Below are 16899 nucleotides of genomic sequence, written 5' to 3'. Positions count from 1 at the left end.
GTTCAAGTCTTCTATGTTGCTTATGTCTGAGGATGGTTGAACCACATGTGGCAAGTACTTTTTACTTTTTTGGATCCCACTTAGCTCCCACTAAGTGCTTGTTGATCCACATGAAATAATAAAGATACACAGCTTAAACTTCACTTAAAAGCACACAGAAACCAAATGTACTGTAAAATAAAACCAAATTCAACAATAAAAAGAAATATGAAAAAAGTCTTAACAATAACAGTTTCATATGCAAATTATGTTTCAGATAAAAGGAATGAAAACAAATAAATGTAACAATCTACGACGAGTACAGTCCTCTATATTAATTCATCTATAATAATACTGTCCCCATCCCTGCACAGAGAGCCCTTTTCTCTCTTAAAAGGAAACTTGTATTTCAGTGAATGATGGCTGTGACTCATATCTGGCTAAGTGTGGGTCTACAGATCCATATGCGCACATTGCTGCTGGGTTGCCCGTATCGAGTCACAAAGAGAGGCAAGAAAGAGGAAATGTACAATAAACGCCAAGTATTTAAGAGCTACATGCGTCAGTGTGACAAAAACGCAGCGATATCTGCCTTCAGGAGGCTGATATCTTTGTTCAAATATTCAGCTGAGGAGGAGGCAAGGATTTGTGATGGGGGAGGTTGGGGAGAGGAAGGGTTGGGGGGGGGGGGGTGGGGTTGGCAGAGTGGCTCAGGGTGTGATGTGGAGTACAGTGATGGAGGAGGGAGGATACAGCTGACTCCCTTTCATGCATTTTTTTTGCAGCCCCTTGCTTCTTCCCTGAAGCACATGGGTAGGGAGTGGAAAGAGGGTGGTGATAGTGATTGGGGGAGGAGGTAAGAGAAGGGTAGAGGAGGAGAAACAAGGAGAGAAGAGGAAGAAAAGGTAGGGAGGAACAAGCAGACAAGAGGAAAGGAAAAAGAAAGAAAAGGAAAAGTAATGGCATGACAGAAAACAGGGGGAGAAGTAAAGGAGAATAGATGAGATGGAAGGAGGTAATTTCCAGTTTGGCGTTTGACCCTAAAAGTTCCTGGAAACAGGTCAGTTGACCATGCACCCCCGTCTCACCATGTCATCATCACTACTGTCACACATGCAGCGTGGCAGAATCCAGGTCAAGCTTGAAGGAAACGCACCCAGTCGCACAGAGAGAAAAAAAAGCTTAAGAGAAGGAGAGGGGGGAGTAGGAGGGGTAGAGGCGTTGTGTTTGTGTGTGCGTGGAGAGAGAAGAGAGGGGGAGAAGAGGTGGGGTCAGGCCCGCTGCTGTTGCCATGGCGACCACATCCAGATGCTGCCGCAGCAGTGGGAGCCAGCGGGAGGAGCGAGTCGGTCTGTAGCTTAGAGGAGAGAGGAGAGCAGAGGAGCCCCCTTACACAGACACTGCCTGCCACATCTAAAGCCAGTGGCAGCACCCAGTGCATTGTGGGTAGGGGGTGAAGCCACATGGAGGGCGAGATCTGTCTGCATTTTGAAAGAGGGAAGGAGATGGGGGGGTAGAAGGGGGATTCCATGGAGAAGAGGCGAGAAGGAGAGATGGGAGGGGGCTGTTGCTATACGGAAGAGCTTGCAGGAGAAACTGGGCTCGTCCAATCACGGAGCAGCTATTTATAATGCATATCAAGTAACTCTTCATTTTTCATAGAAGGGGTGGTTGTTCAGAGAAAATGACAGGCGTCTGGGTAGAGCACAGGAATTAGTTGAAAACACATGCATGCGACACGGAGATTTCTTTTATCCGCCGGATGAGGATGCATCGAAATGTATGTCAGATAAGCATGAATGGACTACACACACCATGTGGCGATGATGTGCGACTCTAATTAATATGCTAATTCCAATAGGATTTATCAAATCCACGTGTCATGCTGATGCAGTGGACCAATAGTCTGTTTGCTGTATGCCTGTAGTCCTGACCAACACAAGCCTGCACACGCTGTAATTCCAGTCAGGTGGTGGCGTCACGGCTTTACACAAGATAAAAGATTACCTGCCCAACAGAAAGCGTAATATCATTTATAAACAACCTCAGAAATGCAGGAAAATATAAACTTTGAAAGCTACACTCTATACTGCGTTCGTGCAGTGTGAACTCAAAATGAAAATGAAATGAAAGTGGGCAACATGATGATGTGACTTGGCAAGAAAACTACAACAGAGAGTGTTAGTGTGCCACCAGGGACCACACCCCACTTAACCAGCTTGTCAGCACATTCAGGAGCTGAAGATCTCTCCCCACTTGTACACACTGAGTGCACCCCCTTCCCAGGAGCCTGCAGTGAGCTAATCAACAGGAATATGTTCTATTAAGTTAAGAAATGATCAATAAAAAAAAATTGAGTTGTCAGTGATGAAGTGCCTAACACCCAATTGTCCTGCTCCGTTGCAACACCGACAACCACAAAGGCAAAGAATGTGAGTGAGCAATGAATACAACTCTGAATCCATCTGCAACCTTTTCAGATTTTGCAATGAAAGGGATTCACACTGAGGGGCAGGATATTATCAACGGCATAGTTTCAGCAGTGAGGTTGGATGAGGCAAAGCCTTGCTTCGCTGAAATACCTGATTGACTGATCTAATGAGTGGGTTTGTGTATTTAAAGCTCTCTCTGTTGTATTAAAAGACAAAGCAGAATAAAACGGCACTCCAGTCCAACTGTTTGCACCATTTGCCTGCATTGCGAATACATTGAACATTCAACTGTTCATTATGTGACATCTTATTTTGCAAGCAGGTGTTTAAACCTCTCAAATACAATCAGCACTCAGATCTCTGGAATAGCAATGCTGAAAAGGCCTTGGAGTTGTCAGTTGTATAGTACAATATTTACAACTTCAAACGAGTAGTCTGGTGAACTTTCCCATACAGTAAAGATCTTTTATCTATCAGCAGTCATTCAATTTTAAGAAATTACATTAATCAGTTAATCATAGTTTCATTTTGTAGCTATTTCAGCCCATGGATCTTCAGTCAGTCCACCACTTGTCCAGACTGAAATATCTCAACAACTATTACAGTACAATTTTCACTAATCCTGTCAAATATCTCAGCATCTACCAGGTGGGTTGGCACAATTTTTTGTATGGACATTCATGGCTCCCAGAGGATGAATCCTAGGGATTTTGATGATCCCCTGACTTTCCATTGAGCTCCAACATAAGGCGGACATTTGTGTTTTTGAGTGAAACGTCTCAACTAAGATACTGGATGGATTGCAATAAAATGTGGTTCAGACATTCATGTTCCCTTCATGATGAACTGTAATAACTTTAGTGATCCCTTTACTTTTCCTCTAGTGCCATCGTCAAGTCACCATTTGAATTGGTTTATGACCAAACACCTGCAAAACTAAAGACATTCATCTGCCTCAGCTGTACTTAGTGTATTAAGTGCTGAAAATGTTGAAAACAGTTGACATGTCACCTGCTAAACATTAGCCTCTTAGCATTGTCATTGTGAGTATGTTGCCATGCTAGCATTAGCATTTTGCTCAAAGCACCTCTGTGTCGCAGTACAGCCTCACACATCTGCAAGCATGGCTGTAGACTCTTGTTACTATACGGTACCTGCTGCAAGCACCTCTAAACCAAATCTGTGGCTATTTGCAAAAAAATATATATCACTGTGCAACCTTTCCTGCTGAATTCTGTATGTGTGCACAGCTATAAATAGCATCAGACTGACCCTTGACTCCCATCATCTCGGCAGGCCCCACACAGCCTCTGTTCCTCGCTCCAGCCACCCTGCTCCTTCCACCCAGGCAACTGACAATGTGCCCTTGACTGGACCACCTCCTTACCCGCTGCCACGCCAGCTAACCTCCTCACTTTACCCCCCTGGCTTTACAACTGTGCTGCCATCTGTCTGTAGCCCCGCTGCCTCAGGGGCTCAGCCACAGTCAGGGCACACAGCTAACGACTTGCAGGGAGAGAGCGAAGAGCAGAAGGGCTGAAGAAACATAAAATGAAAAGACTATGAATGAGAGAGAAAGGCTGCGATCAAGAAAGGTAGTGGTCAAGTACAGAGCGATTTAATAAAGGAAAAGCAGAGAGAATAATGAACACCTTCACAAAATGACTATTCAGGCTCTAAAAAGTCCACCCAACACGGATGTTAATAACATCTGAAAGCCTTGTCTCATGAAGCTGTCTTTCTTCTATGAGATGTATTTTGTCACTGCTCTGAACCTTGTCCCAGAGAAATTTACCCTATGTAGAGATTTGCATATCCAATCACCAATATTCATCCCATCCAACTGTGTTTCAACAATACATAAATAATAAAATGACTAATGACCAAAAGACCTTTCTTACTTCAAGACAGTTTTATTATAAAATGCATTCTGGACAATTCTGCAACCGTAAATTAATTGGGCAGACAATTAAAACCACCATTGAGGACACAGAGGTCATGTCCTTGTTTTTGTATTTGTTCATTTCCAATTATCATACCACACTATACTTCATTAGGAGGGGAGAGAAAAGTCGTTTTTCAAATTAAAGTCCAATCTCAAGTACAACATTTTCATTTTACAACCTACTCTGAATTTAATTATTAACATTAAAGGAAAAAACATACATTGTATACCTGTCCTAAACAAAGCACAACTAGCTGTGTTCCTTAGATAAATCCTCATCCTACCATGTATGTTTGTGTACTGTAATGTTTTGGGAATTAAACTAATTTCTGGGAAAACAGGGTATCATGTAGTAAGACTACGTGAGTCAGCAAAGGTCAAGCCTCCAGATCATCATCAAGTGGGCTACTGGCATCAAGAGAGTGAAATGATGTCAGCGAGGCCAGCAACCAATAGCAAATGCCTGAGGCCCTTGTTTGTTGCCATATGTTGGTGTTGAGAATGAGGACTAGTGGGTGTCTTCGTGTGTAAGCCTTTGCTGCAGCATCAACAAAGAGAACGAAGAATCTAGTTCATTCTCAGTTTCTGATGAAAGGCTGTTTCCCTGTTTTCACTTGTTACTTTAAATTTTCAACAAATCTGGTGGGCAGATACTGTAGATGCTGGGACGATTAAAAACTGATTCAATTTTGGTGGTGATCACTAGAAGGGTCTTTATGACTGTCTAGACAAAACTGAATTAGCCTCATCAGTTATCAGCGAGTGTATATTAATGTCGGTGCAAGTTTACATTCTTTAAAGTTGAAGTCTGTGTGGGGGTGGATTAATCCAATTTGATTGACAACACACCGACTGTCATCACCTTTTGATTTAAATATTGCTGAACTGTGATTGGTGCCACGAAAGTACACAACATCTTTTTTCCAACTGAGCCTCGTCTACTTCAAAGCAGTGAGATGAGCACAGACAAAAATACAAATACAGAAATCTCATGTGAAATAACCCAAACTGTTCAGGGCCTTTGTTTGTTCGCTGGGCTAAGAAATAAGGCATTTAATAATAATTAGCGGTGATAGGACTGAATAAAAGCACGTTTAAGAATCGTTCAGCACTGGTGAAAGTTTGCGCTCTTCAAATGTTTTTAAATGGTTGTTGGCCTGGGCAGTAATTCGTTGAAAATGAGTACCACTGCTTATACAGAACTACTCAAAATGATGTATCCCAGACACACTCATACACAAGCGCATACACACATGACACATTTACACACAGACACGCCTCTGCATTTCAACCAAAAAAAGACTAAGTCTATCTTTGACCAACTGTGAAGGCCTTCGCTGCAGCCATCACATCCACCAAGTGGGCCGAAAATGTTCCTGCTAAAAGTGCTTTTCCTGTCACCCACACAAAAGGGCGAGCCTCCGAAACTTCTTCCAACCTGCTCTCCCAGCAACAACCACCAGAGGAAGAAGAAGACCCTGAATGTGTCCAGGAAGACTTCCAGTCCATAGTTAAGTTTTGGGCTACGTTCCCATTACAAAAAATCTCATCCTATTCCATCAAAAAGCTCCTTCCAATCAGGTAATGGAAGTCTGGGTTCACCCTTAGTACCTTGGGCTGTCCCTGCAGTCTATCACATTAATCTAACAAACCTCAAGATTCATATTGATACTCATTCAGCTTCTTTTTAAATCTTCAAAAGTGCTGCTTGCAAAAGATTTGCCTCCTCACAGAGATGGTTTAATTATAAAATTACACTTTGCTGACTAAAAAGTGGCAGTGTTTACAAAGACTTTCCCAGCAGCAAAAAGGTCACCGCTTCAATCCTGCAGCAGCCAACGGTTCTATGAACAGTTTTAAAACTGTCCTTGAACAATATCCCCTATTTCCTTAGTCTCTCTTAATTCCTCGAGATAAACAGCAAATGTAAATGTGAACAGCCATGGCTTCCTGGAAGCTGCCGGTACTCTCAAAGTTTATGCACAGGTGAGTTAGCTGTGGGTTTTCAACGGGACGTGGGCGCTTTCAGTCAACGAGGCCAGTTATAGACTCCATTATCAGAGTCAGGGTGGGTGAAGAATGGTGTGTAATTTGTGCCTGTTATTTCCACTGATTTAGGTCAGTGTCTGAAACATTTAAATACAGTGTGCTGAACGTGTATGTGAGAGAATGACGGAGAGCACATGAGAGTAAATATTCGTGTTCGTGTACATAATTTTGTGTCAACACTTGATACGGAAGCTGATAGCTCAGCTCCACTTGGGCTCCCATCGCTCTGCGGTGAGGAGAGCACATCATAATCTCCAGGCAGGAAAGACAATGGGAGGTGCACAGAGGGACAGCACAAATCACCACTGTTAACACTGTCATCTCCAAACAAGTTCCCACACCAAGGATGCCGCTCACACTTGGATTCCCTCAAGTGTGCAGCAATGCAAGCGTGGGACGGTTTGGGCCTATTAAAAACAACTTGATGTAACTGCCGGAGCAGTGGAGACTAGAACTAGAACAGGGCGCCATAATGTACAATAGTGTGTGCAAAAAGCTGCTTCTCCTCAAGGGAAACACAAAAATGAGTAAAAATAGCACGACATTTTGTCACCGAGTTTTTGTCCGAAAAAGCTGTGTTGATCCCATGTGCTGGAACCTCAAAGAGATAATGCCCAACCAGCATGAACAGTGGCCAACAACAGCTCAGTTTATGACGCCAGACGGTACAGACACGAGTCAGTGCGCTGTCCACTAACCTCATTTGTCATGGATATATGGATGTAGTTAAACGTCACATGCATGGCCGATATTTGTCATCATACCTTGTAATGACCATGTCAATGGACATCTCATGCATATCATGGAAGACATACTAAGGACATGGGGTCAAACAAATATGCTGCCTGTTGGTTCTATTGAGAGACCAGAGATAGGAAATGTGATGTGTGTTATAATGATATTACTACAGTCAAGACTGCTGTTAAAATGTTATAGATTTTAGGCTAGATTTCATAAATGTTTTTGGTCAAGTAGATCCAGATTACTGAGACAAGCTTGGTTCGCTATCTCCGGCCTGAAATCATAGTTTTTCTGTTGACACAATTTTTTGGTCTGAGTGGAGTAATGAACAAAATGAGTCAGTCCTACAGTAGAATCTGCTGTGAGAGCTGTCTGGGACTGATGGCAGACAGCAAAACTGTACAAAAGATTTTGCCCAGTTACACAAACACGTTCACTTGTGTGACCACACAAGCTTCTCTGCTGCCATTGCTCCGTGCCAGAGGGGTTGCTGCCGTGGTGAAAAAGACATTATCTGGTAGTCGAACAGCTTTGGGCCATATGATGAATCAGTGTTGATGAAGAAGTTGCTAGAAGCCACTAGCTCATCAATAATGACCACAGACTCTGTACTACAGGCTTGGCCACCGCTCTAATAGCAGTTTTAATGGGATTGGATTGGAGCTTTTGGCTTACATGGATGTATGAGATGATTAAATTAAATGGAATTTGTGCCTGGATCTGCACAATGTGCTTTCCTCATTAATGTATCATTGGTGCAAAAGTATATATATATATATTCCTGTTATTTATTTCCTAACAGATCAAGAGCCAGGCTGAGTCGAGGCATGTGATCCAGGAAAGACTTATCAGCACACAGGACACGGCTCTGCTCGGTTCAGCAACCTGCTGCAATGCAAAGGCTGCTGCTGTCCATGGTGCTGAAACTCACTCTGATATAATACAGACTCAAGTCCAAAATCACTCCCTATTTGCACCCTAGTGCAATATATTTCCTTTCGACCATTTTAATTTAACTTTTGAGTTCTTAGTGTAGAAATTATCCACTATAGTGCCCCCAAACTCTCACATTGTAACGAAAATAGAAGGTTGTGTCTGCAATTGTCACTTCTCAATATCCACAAGATAGTGTGTTCACCTCAGTATGGCTACAACTAATGACTAACTTTGTTTATCGATTAATCTGCTGATTATTTTCTCGATTAATCAAATTACAAGTTATCAGAGCCCAAGGTGACGCCTCCAATTTGCTTGTCTTATTAACAGTCCAAAACCCAACTCAATCTACAACGATAAAGAGCAGCAAATCCTCACTTTGGAGAAGCGCAAACCAGAGAACATTTGTTATTTTTGCCTGATGAATGACCGAAATGATTAATCGATCATCAAAATGCCGATTGACAATCGATTTTTACTCTTAATTGTATCAATCAATAAAAAAATATAATCAAAAGATAAAGCAACAATGAAAATAGTAGTGTGTTCTGTATGTCTAGTGTCTAGTGAATTATTTTACCCATAATGTCTTACCCTGGACCTAAATCCTCCCACAATGCAACTTAGACATGAGTTTACACTTAATGGTCACTAACCAAGATTTATCTATCATCAAGCATTGTGCAGACTGCTGCCAGATGAGAGGAAGTTGACCATGGTAGTATCTGAAATAGTTTTTTACTTTGCCTTCTGAGACACTACATAGTCTTCTACATACGGTAGAATTCCCTGTGTAGTGAGTAGACTGTAAATGTGTTAATGATTTCAGGCACAGCGGTGTCCATAGCACATTTCGCTAAAAGTCCCACGATGCAGTGGTTCACCTTTGATAGATGTAAAAATTAAAGTTATGTGGCAATAAGTCATTCTTTAGTGTCTTTTTATTGCACTTTCATTGCATCACTTATTTTGCATTTTGTCTTGTTTTCTATGTGTTCAGCTGTATAAAGGCCCATCATCGACAGGTGTCAAAAACTAGCTTTGGCTTGTGTTGTGTTGTGGTATTTGGCTTTGGTCGATGCTTTCTATTTTCCCCTATAAAAAAAAAAATCATTAAAATACATTTAAACTGATTTTGAACACAGCCACAGTCTCTCTTTACCTCACACACAGTCGGTCCAACAACACAATGAAAAGCTTCAATTAATTTCCTTTTCATAACTATATTCCTTCTAGTTCAGTTATCTGATCTGGCTATGTATTTAATTTACCATCTCCTGAGAGGCCCTGGCGGAGATGTTCAATAATACTGTGTAGTGTAAGTGCCTATCAAATAGTCACTCTATGGAAGGCCTCACACCACTTTCTCTCATCTCTGTGGTAGTTTAAAGTCTGTCAGTCTGCCTCATCATAACTCCCCTGCCTCAGGCACATGAGCTTCACCTACCTCTGGTTCCTCTTCTTTCCTTCTCCCTCCATCCTTAATCTGTGCCTCCTTCCTGCCCTGTCCCCTATGTGTCTCCGTCCCAGACAAGAGCGTTTATCAGTGACGGGGCCTGGGACTCCCCTCTGCCCTCTCCATCTATCTCTGACAGAATCTGGCAGGTTTGTTAGGAGAGAGGGACACAGTGGCTGCGAAAAGGTGTGGGGATACAATACATCGATTTATTTATTTCTCTGTGTGAGAGAGGAAGAGAGAGAGATCGAGAGACACTGGGAGTGCTGCTGGTGGATGTTACAAACTCATTGACTGGGAGCAAGAAGATAAATAGGACTGTTTTTACTTTACTTTTACTACCTAAGATAGCGTTTGGGTATTTGTTATACAGCCTTTACTTACAGCGGCTATAATCATTCGTTTTATATTAACGATCAATCACATGACTACTTGAATGAGAAAAGAGTTGCATGTAATGATGAACCCACAGAGAATTGTCACCCGACCCAGTTCGATGGAGCTTTATAGCGTCTTTGTTTGGTTTTAATGCTCACAATTTTACTGCTTTGGTTCACTCTCACTGCTCTCTCGTTTTTAGCAGCAACAGGCAGCTCTTTTCTGTGAAAAAGCTCTAAAAACACACTGTTCACTACCTGCCCTGCACTGAACAACAGACAGACAAAGTTAGCTACTAGCCGGTGAACATGGTGGAGCATTTAGCTGCTAAAGCAAACCCCAACCCCAAGTGGCCAAAAAATCAGCTATTGCAAGTTTAATCAATTTGCAATAACCATCCTACAAGCCCTGTAATCAACCGTACAAGAAAATACCAAATTCAAATTCTGCTTTTATACAATGTCCATGTCTTTCATCAGGTTTAATTTTCTGACAAAATAGCTTAAGGATGTAATGTTTCCCAGCAGAACCGTCTCAAATGTCAGAGCTTCACTGTATGCACCAATAAGTACGAGCTTCCAGAGCAGTGCCTCCTCACAACACACCCCCCCCTCACGTTCCCCATGATGACTCGTCCATATCAAGAACGTTTCAAGTTTCTCTGCAGATAGATTTTCATATGTTTGTCATAAACATATGAGCAGTAGTGTAGAAATGCAAAATCAGAGGTGTGATCCTTGAGCCAATTAGAGAGGAGAGTAAATGGTTTAACTTTATCACTTTATGGTCTACATGGGATCCACAGGGCAGATACTGGAGCTCATGCAGTTGCTTTCCAAATCAGACCCACACAGCCACTGCCTCTTTGTTAATGGTCTCCTATAGACTATCCATCATCTCACCGTGGCCAGTAAGCAATAAGGACAAATTCTTGGCCTTCTTTCAACAAAGGCTGCTGCTTCCTCATCTCTTTCTCTCTCTCCTCTCTGCCTCACTAATTCAGTCTCCTGTCCTTTTATTCTCCTTTCCTCCAAAAAATGTCTCCACTGTTCTGCAGACTCGATGCCCAGAGGAGCTTCCTGTCTCAGCTCTTTACCCTTCACAGGATAGTGCATGCAACTTCCTGAACTCCTTTTAACCTCGGCCTTTAAAGGCTAAATAGCTCCATTACATACTGCCTTTTACGCCGGGGTCTCCGACAGGTGTTCAGGTCTGCTTGGGTCTTCATTCTCTGTTCTCCAAGGGCTGTCTGTTCAACTGCCTGACTGTTTCGTTCTAGCATATTCCGGCTGTGATTTTGTGAGTTTTTTTTTGTTTCATTGCACAAGTCGGCACGGACCTGCCAGTTCTCCTGTAGATCTATGCACACATGGATGCACACGCCAAAAATCACGCAGACAAGCAGGTGTACGAAGGCACACACAACAGCCGCAGCAACACATGGCTCAAACACTGTCAAATGCCTAATCTGCTCCCGCCTCCACAGGGAGCAGGCATGATGTAGGGTTTTTTTTTTCTTGTTGTCGTCATTTTTGTGCTCCATTTTCATGGGCGGCTGAAAGACAGTGAAAGTGTCTACAGAGAGCAGAGCTCAACAAGGCATCCAGACGCAGCTCATTCCGCGTTCACTACTCGGCGGCTGTGGATCCACAATGTGACAGTACAGTTAGTACAAACATCCAGTTATGTTACAGACAGAGAGGAGAACGAGGAGATGATTAGGACCAACACAAAGCAAAAATGGCGGTATTTGCTGGTTCCAGCTTATCTAATGTAAGAAGTCGCCGCTTTTCTGTTTAATATCATTGTAAATTGAATATGCTTTGATTTTGCACAGTTGAGTGGACACAACAAGACATTTGAAAACTCATTTGTGATGAAATTGTGATGTTATTGTGACTTTTTACAGTTTCTCAACATTTTAGAGACTAAACATTTAATTGAAAAAAATAACAGATAGATGAAAAAATAGTAAAAAATAGTAACTTACAGCCCTATCCATGGGACAATGAAGAAGAAATCTGTTGTCCAGTAGAGATATTGCTATACAATGTCTACAAAGGTATTCTGTTAATATCTCTGGTGGCTGCATCATGCTTTTTCCTTTGTCACCCATCTGTATATATGACTATTGTGTTATAAAAGAACATTTATTTATTCATATCGCCCATCCTTACACTATAAAATGACTGAATGAGTCAGAGCTTGTAGTCATGGACCTACACATATATATCACTATTTCAAAGTGTACAAGTTCCTATTGGAAGTCTCAACTGCATCAATTAATAATAAACAAAAGTAAACATTTCACGATGGTAAGAGCAGAGATTTTGTTAGGGCTCCCAGGAAGCTACTCTCAGACTCTGGAGGGCCAAGAGTGTCTCCTTGGCCTCTGTGGGGACCTCTGTGCATCATGGAGGAGGGAAAAGAATAGCTCTCCAGTGGCTACTACTAGCAGGTGGCCTTGACTGACTCACAGTCCCTCAAGGCTGACCATGACGAATGAGTCGTGACTCTGGCGTGAATTACAGCTCCACTACTGAAAATAGGAAGTAAAAACTTCATTAGGCTGGGCTTGATGTAGGTCTGTCATCTCTATGTGTGCACGTAGCTTGATGTGTTCTTGTGTTTTTTGTTGTGTTCTCCTTGATAACGGATAAAGAACAATTCAAAACCAAAAGAACACAAGAGGAGGATCGTAAAATAGTGATGAATGCCATGTTTTCATATGTCTTGTTTTGTCTACCCAACAGTCCAGAACCCAAAGATATTCAGTTGACAGTGATATACAACAGAAAAGCAGCCAATGCTGACATTTAAGAAGATGGAGCCAGTGATTTAGGTCTTTTTTGCTTAGAAAATGACTCAAACAATCACTTGACTTATCAATTATCAAAATAGAAGCAATCAATCAATTTTCTGACTAATTGTTTCAGCTGTAGTGAGAATACATTTGCGTTACAACCAAACAGTGCTATAGGCTACACATTATGGAGCCACTTGAAAAAGGAAATATTACTGTAAAATACATACTTGTCCTACAATACCCACCCAATCTCAAGCCCATCTCAATCTGTAAAGATTTGTTAACTATAATAGTATTAATAATATGTTCTTTCCAAGGCAACGCAGGAAAAAAGTGTCATCCGAACAGACACAAATATCACTGTAACTTGACTTTACTCCATTACAAAGATCACTTTAAATTTCAAATCTCCCCTTAAACACTTAACCATGCTAATCGAATGTGTTGAGGTGTATTTTTGCTGAGTAATACTGAGTAACTTGGCCAAACATAGGCAGTATGATGTCATCATGTCAGATTGAACTCTTGTCTGGTGTCTGATTCTCGCTTCTTCCCACTTTTTTAGACTGAACAACTTCTCATTTCTCCGTCACTATTGCTCTCATTGTTATTCTATCCACTTAGCACATATGATCCACAGCTGAATGCAACAAGTTCACACCCTATCTCCAGACTCCAGAGGATGATGAAAATCATTCAGAAAAACTGATAGATTGATAAAGATAGATAGATGAAGATAGATTAAGATAGATAGATGTAAATAGGAGTCTGGCGTATGTACAAATCGACAGTTCATCAAATCCACTTTTCACAACCTTATCTTGAACAGCAGCTCAAGTGAAATGCAACAGGAAATGTAATTTAATAGTATTTCTTCTCTGTGGTTTTGACAAGCTTCTGTTTAGGTATGTATAGCTGTACGGAGGGTTAGTATAAAGTTACAGCTAGCAACCAGCTAACTTAGCTTAGCACAAAGACTGGAAACACGGGGAAACAGCTAGCCTGCCTTGGGACCAGTTACCAGGTTTTTTGAATGTATTAAACAAACAAGATCCAACGTGTCAGCTAGTGAGCTTCAGAGGACCTGGTAGGCAGATTTTTTTTACCTTTGGACAGAGCCAGGCTAGTTGTTTCTCCCTGCTTCCAGTCTTTGTGCTAAGCTAAGCTAACTGTCTCCTGGCAGTAGCTTCATATTTAGCATACAGACACGAGAGTGGTGTCAAACTTCTTCTCTGAAGTGTCTTTGAGCAAGACAGCGAATCACTACCAGGTGAATCATGTATCAAGTCACTTCCATAGGTGACAGATTTTGCATTTTTCAGCCATTACTGTTACGTAAGGAATTCCTGTGGCACTAATACCATTTTGTGTACATTATTACTTCTTCATTTCAAACAAAGCCTTGTTAAACAGGGAGCACATTATATAAGACCCACTGACTCAGAATTTCCCATATTCACTCATTAAGGCCTGAGCATAAGGGAGGTATTATGTACAAGACTCTGGTTTGGGGTGAGTCATCGTCACGGCTCAATATATCAGCTTTCACAGGGTTTGATATATCTCCTTGTTCATTAGGGGGGGCTCCACTTATACCTGCAATCCTCTGAGATTTTTCTGATGTCAGATCTGAGAGGATTATCCAGATATCAGGAAGGCCGAAGGAGGAGGATGAGACCTAAAAAAAACACTGATCAGTGGACACTGGTGGTAAGAGACACTCTCCTATAACCAATACAAATTGGGTCTGACTGTTAACGGGTTTAAGCCGCAGTGTGAGCGAAGATCCACCATGTTGAAGTCGCCTTGAGCAAAATTTCTGTGAGCTCTCGGGACACTGTTCTTTCATTTACACTGCTCTCTGAATAGGGGGGCACACGAAAAGCAATTTTCTCTTTGGTACGCAAAATATTGTTTAATCTAAAACACTTAAAACAGGTTAACTAATGATATAAATAATTGTTAGTTACAGCCGTAGTTTGTGTATTTATACTGAATTATTGCTGATATTCCCATTCTGCTCACTCCTGATGTGTGTCCGATGTAACTCTTTCCACACTTCCTGCCTAAATCTTCCTCACCACTGCTTCCCCAGCTGTGTACATCTTTCCACTGGACAGAGGAATTACTTTATGGGTAAGTATGAGGCCACAGGGACAGCCCTGCTTGGACACGCTCCCCGTCTACAAAGCGTCAAGGTGTCCTCTCCACACCATTACCTTGGTCGACACTCTGCAATGATTAAGTGGAAGTTTGAGTGAAAGTGACACTTTATTAGCGAGAGAATCTAAAGGGTCCTTGTCTGAGCAAACTGACTAAACATGTTTTTATACGGCTGCTCCTGTTACAGGACTCATGTACCTAAAGTAGTCGTGTGCACTCAGAATAAAAGAAATGATAGCAAGGATGAGAGAAAACCTTATCAGAGTCAAACCTAAACACTTTGAAATGTTATAAAAAGTAGAACTGGACTGTTGGACAGTTGGACTGAGACCTACGCTGACTTCTCTTCTTCAAGAGAAAACATTGCTCTGATTCTCTGTGACGGTCAACTGTAACTGCTGTCTCTATTGACTCTTCTCTCCAGTGCTGAGTGGGTGAATACAGTGTCAGCCTCTGCAGCTGCATGGGCCACTGTGTTGGGGGGGAAAAGGCAGTCTCCGCCAAAGTAATCCTTTGGCAAAGACTGGTGTCCCAGACGCTAGCGCAGTGATGATCCACACAGAGAGGGGGCGGGCGACGTTGTGTACTTTGGGTCACCAAACACTGACATTGTCCTTGCAGTGACAACTGTGTTTACTGTGTGTCTTTCATTTGCGTAGTATATTCACTTCTTAGACAGTAAGGCAGTTGTGCATATCCCAGCGTAAGAGGCTGATACTGAATGTCCCCTAATAGCTTTAGCTCTCATCACTAGCATGGCTGATCTGCTGAGCTGCTGTGTTGTTTATTCAGGTGTGTCAAAGACCCAGTGTGACATTATCACGTCCACCTATGTGTGAATTAAATCATCCATAGGAGGGCTGAATTCAGCAAGGGTCCATTAAAAATGTGCTATGGCCAGTCGATGAGTGCGGACAGGTGTGATTTCAGAGATGTGAAAAACCCGGGCCTCATTAGCGAACAGTTGAAAGGTGAATGGCACAGTTGTTTTTTTTCTGAATCATTCAGTCAAGCGTTCTTCATGCGCGTAAAACTCACCATGTGTGGGAGTAAGCAATGACTCTTTCCCAAGCCCACACAATATGACCATAAATAGCCTCACTTACATAAAAAAAATATCAAACCATGTATTGGCACTGAGGGTATATGGGTAATTCAAGAGCAAGACGTGTTTACAGCAAACACAACAAGAGCCACCATGAAGTCTATTTGCAGGAGTTCATCAGAGAAGTGCAGAACATGACTGCTCCCTGGTGTTCTCCTCTTATTAATGAAAGATCAATTCATTATTCCATCATGCAGAGGGATGACTAACAGACCACAGAGAGATAAGCAAGGGCTCCATGTTGCAAAGCACACCTGCAGAATCCATGAATCGCTTGTGAGTGCCTGGCTGTGCTGTGCTGTGCTGAATTGGGGGTATTTCCACCTATAGCCTTATACATCACGTGGACGGTGGGTCATTGATCACAACAGTTATCAGTTAAGTGTGAGGAAGAGGGAAGTGGGTGGGGGTGACTGAGCTGTCAATACAGCAGGATCAGAGCTATAGGCTTGATACAAAAAGATGTGCCTTTTTTATAATGCAACACAACGGGGGGAAAAAACCCATGTGTCTGCTGAATAACGAGGCTATAATGGTGGCTTAGATAAGACAACAAATACGCTCAGGCTGGCAACATGGACCACACATGCATGCGGATTTTGTGATGATAAATACACGCGCTGAACAGGGAGGTTGGCATCCTGCAGAAGGCAATAGCTACTGTAAATGTTGCACGCGTTAATATCACATTAAACGGCCTACACGCTGATTCCTAAATACTACTTGCAGCCATAACAGCCCAATGGGCTACAGGCGTCATTATAACGTGCAAATCTGGAGGGGCATGCAGCCATTCACAGACGCTGATATGACACATTAATTTTCAATTTGCAGCTCCACGACTCAGTGTTACACTCAGTATTTTTACGTCCAAGGTTGGAAGCATATGCGCTAATTATCCCTCGGCGT

At 42.2% G+C, this 16899-nt stretch overlaps 1 protein-coding gene across 1 annotated transcript in view; it reads right to left on the bottom strand.

Annotated features, from left to right (window-relative positions):
• phactr3a (phosphatase and actin regulator 3a) overlaps positions 1-16899 on the bottom strand; it is a 30339-nt gene that overhangs the window by 13212 nt on the left and 228 nt on the right. The window lies entirely within an intron of this gene.

Source organism: Enoplosus armatus, chromosome 8 (genome assembly GCF_043641665.1).
Source record: "Enoplosus armatus isolate fEnoArm2 chromosome 8, fEnoArm2.hap1, whole genome shotgun sequence".
NCBI lineage: Eukaryota > Metazoa > Chordata > Actinopteri > Centrarchiformes > Enoplosidae > Enoplosus > Enoplosus armatus.
This window is presented reverse-complemented; position numbering and strand designations above follow the sequence as displayed.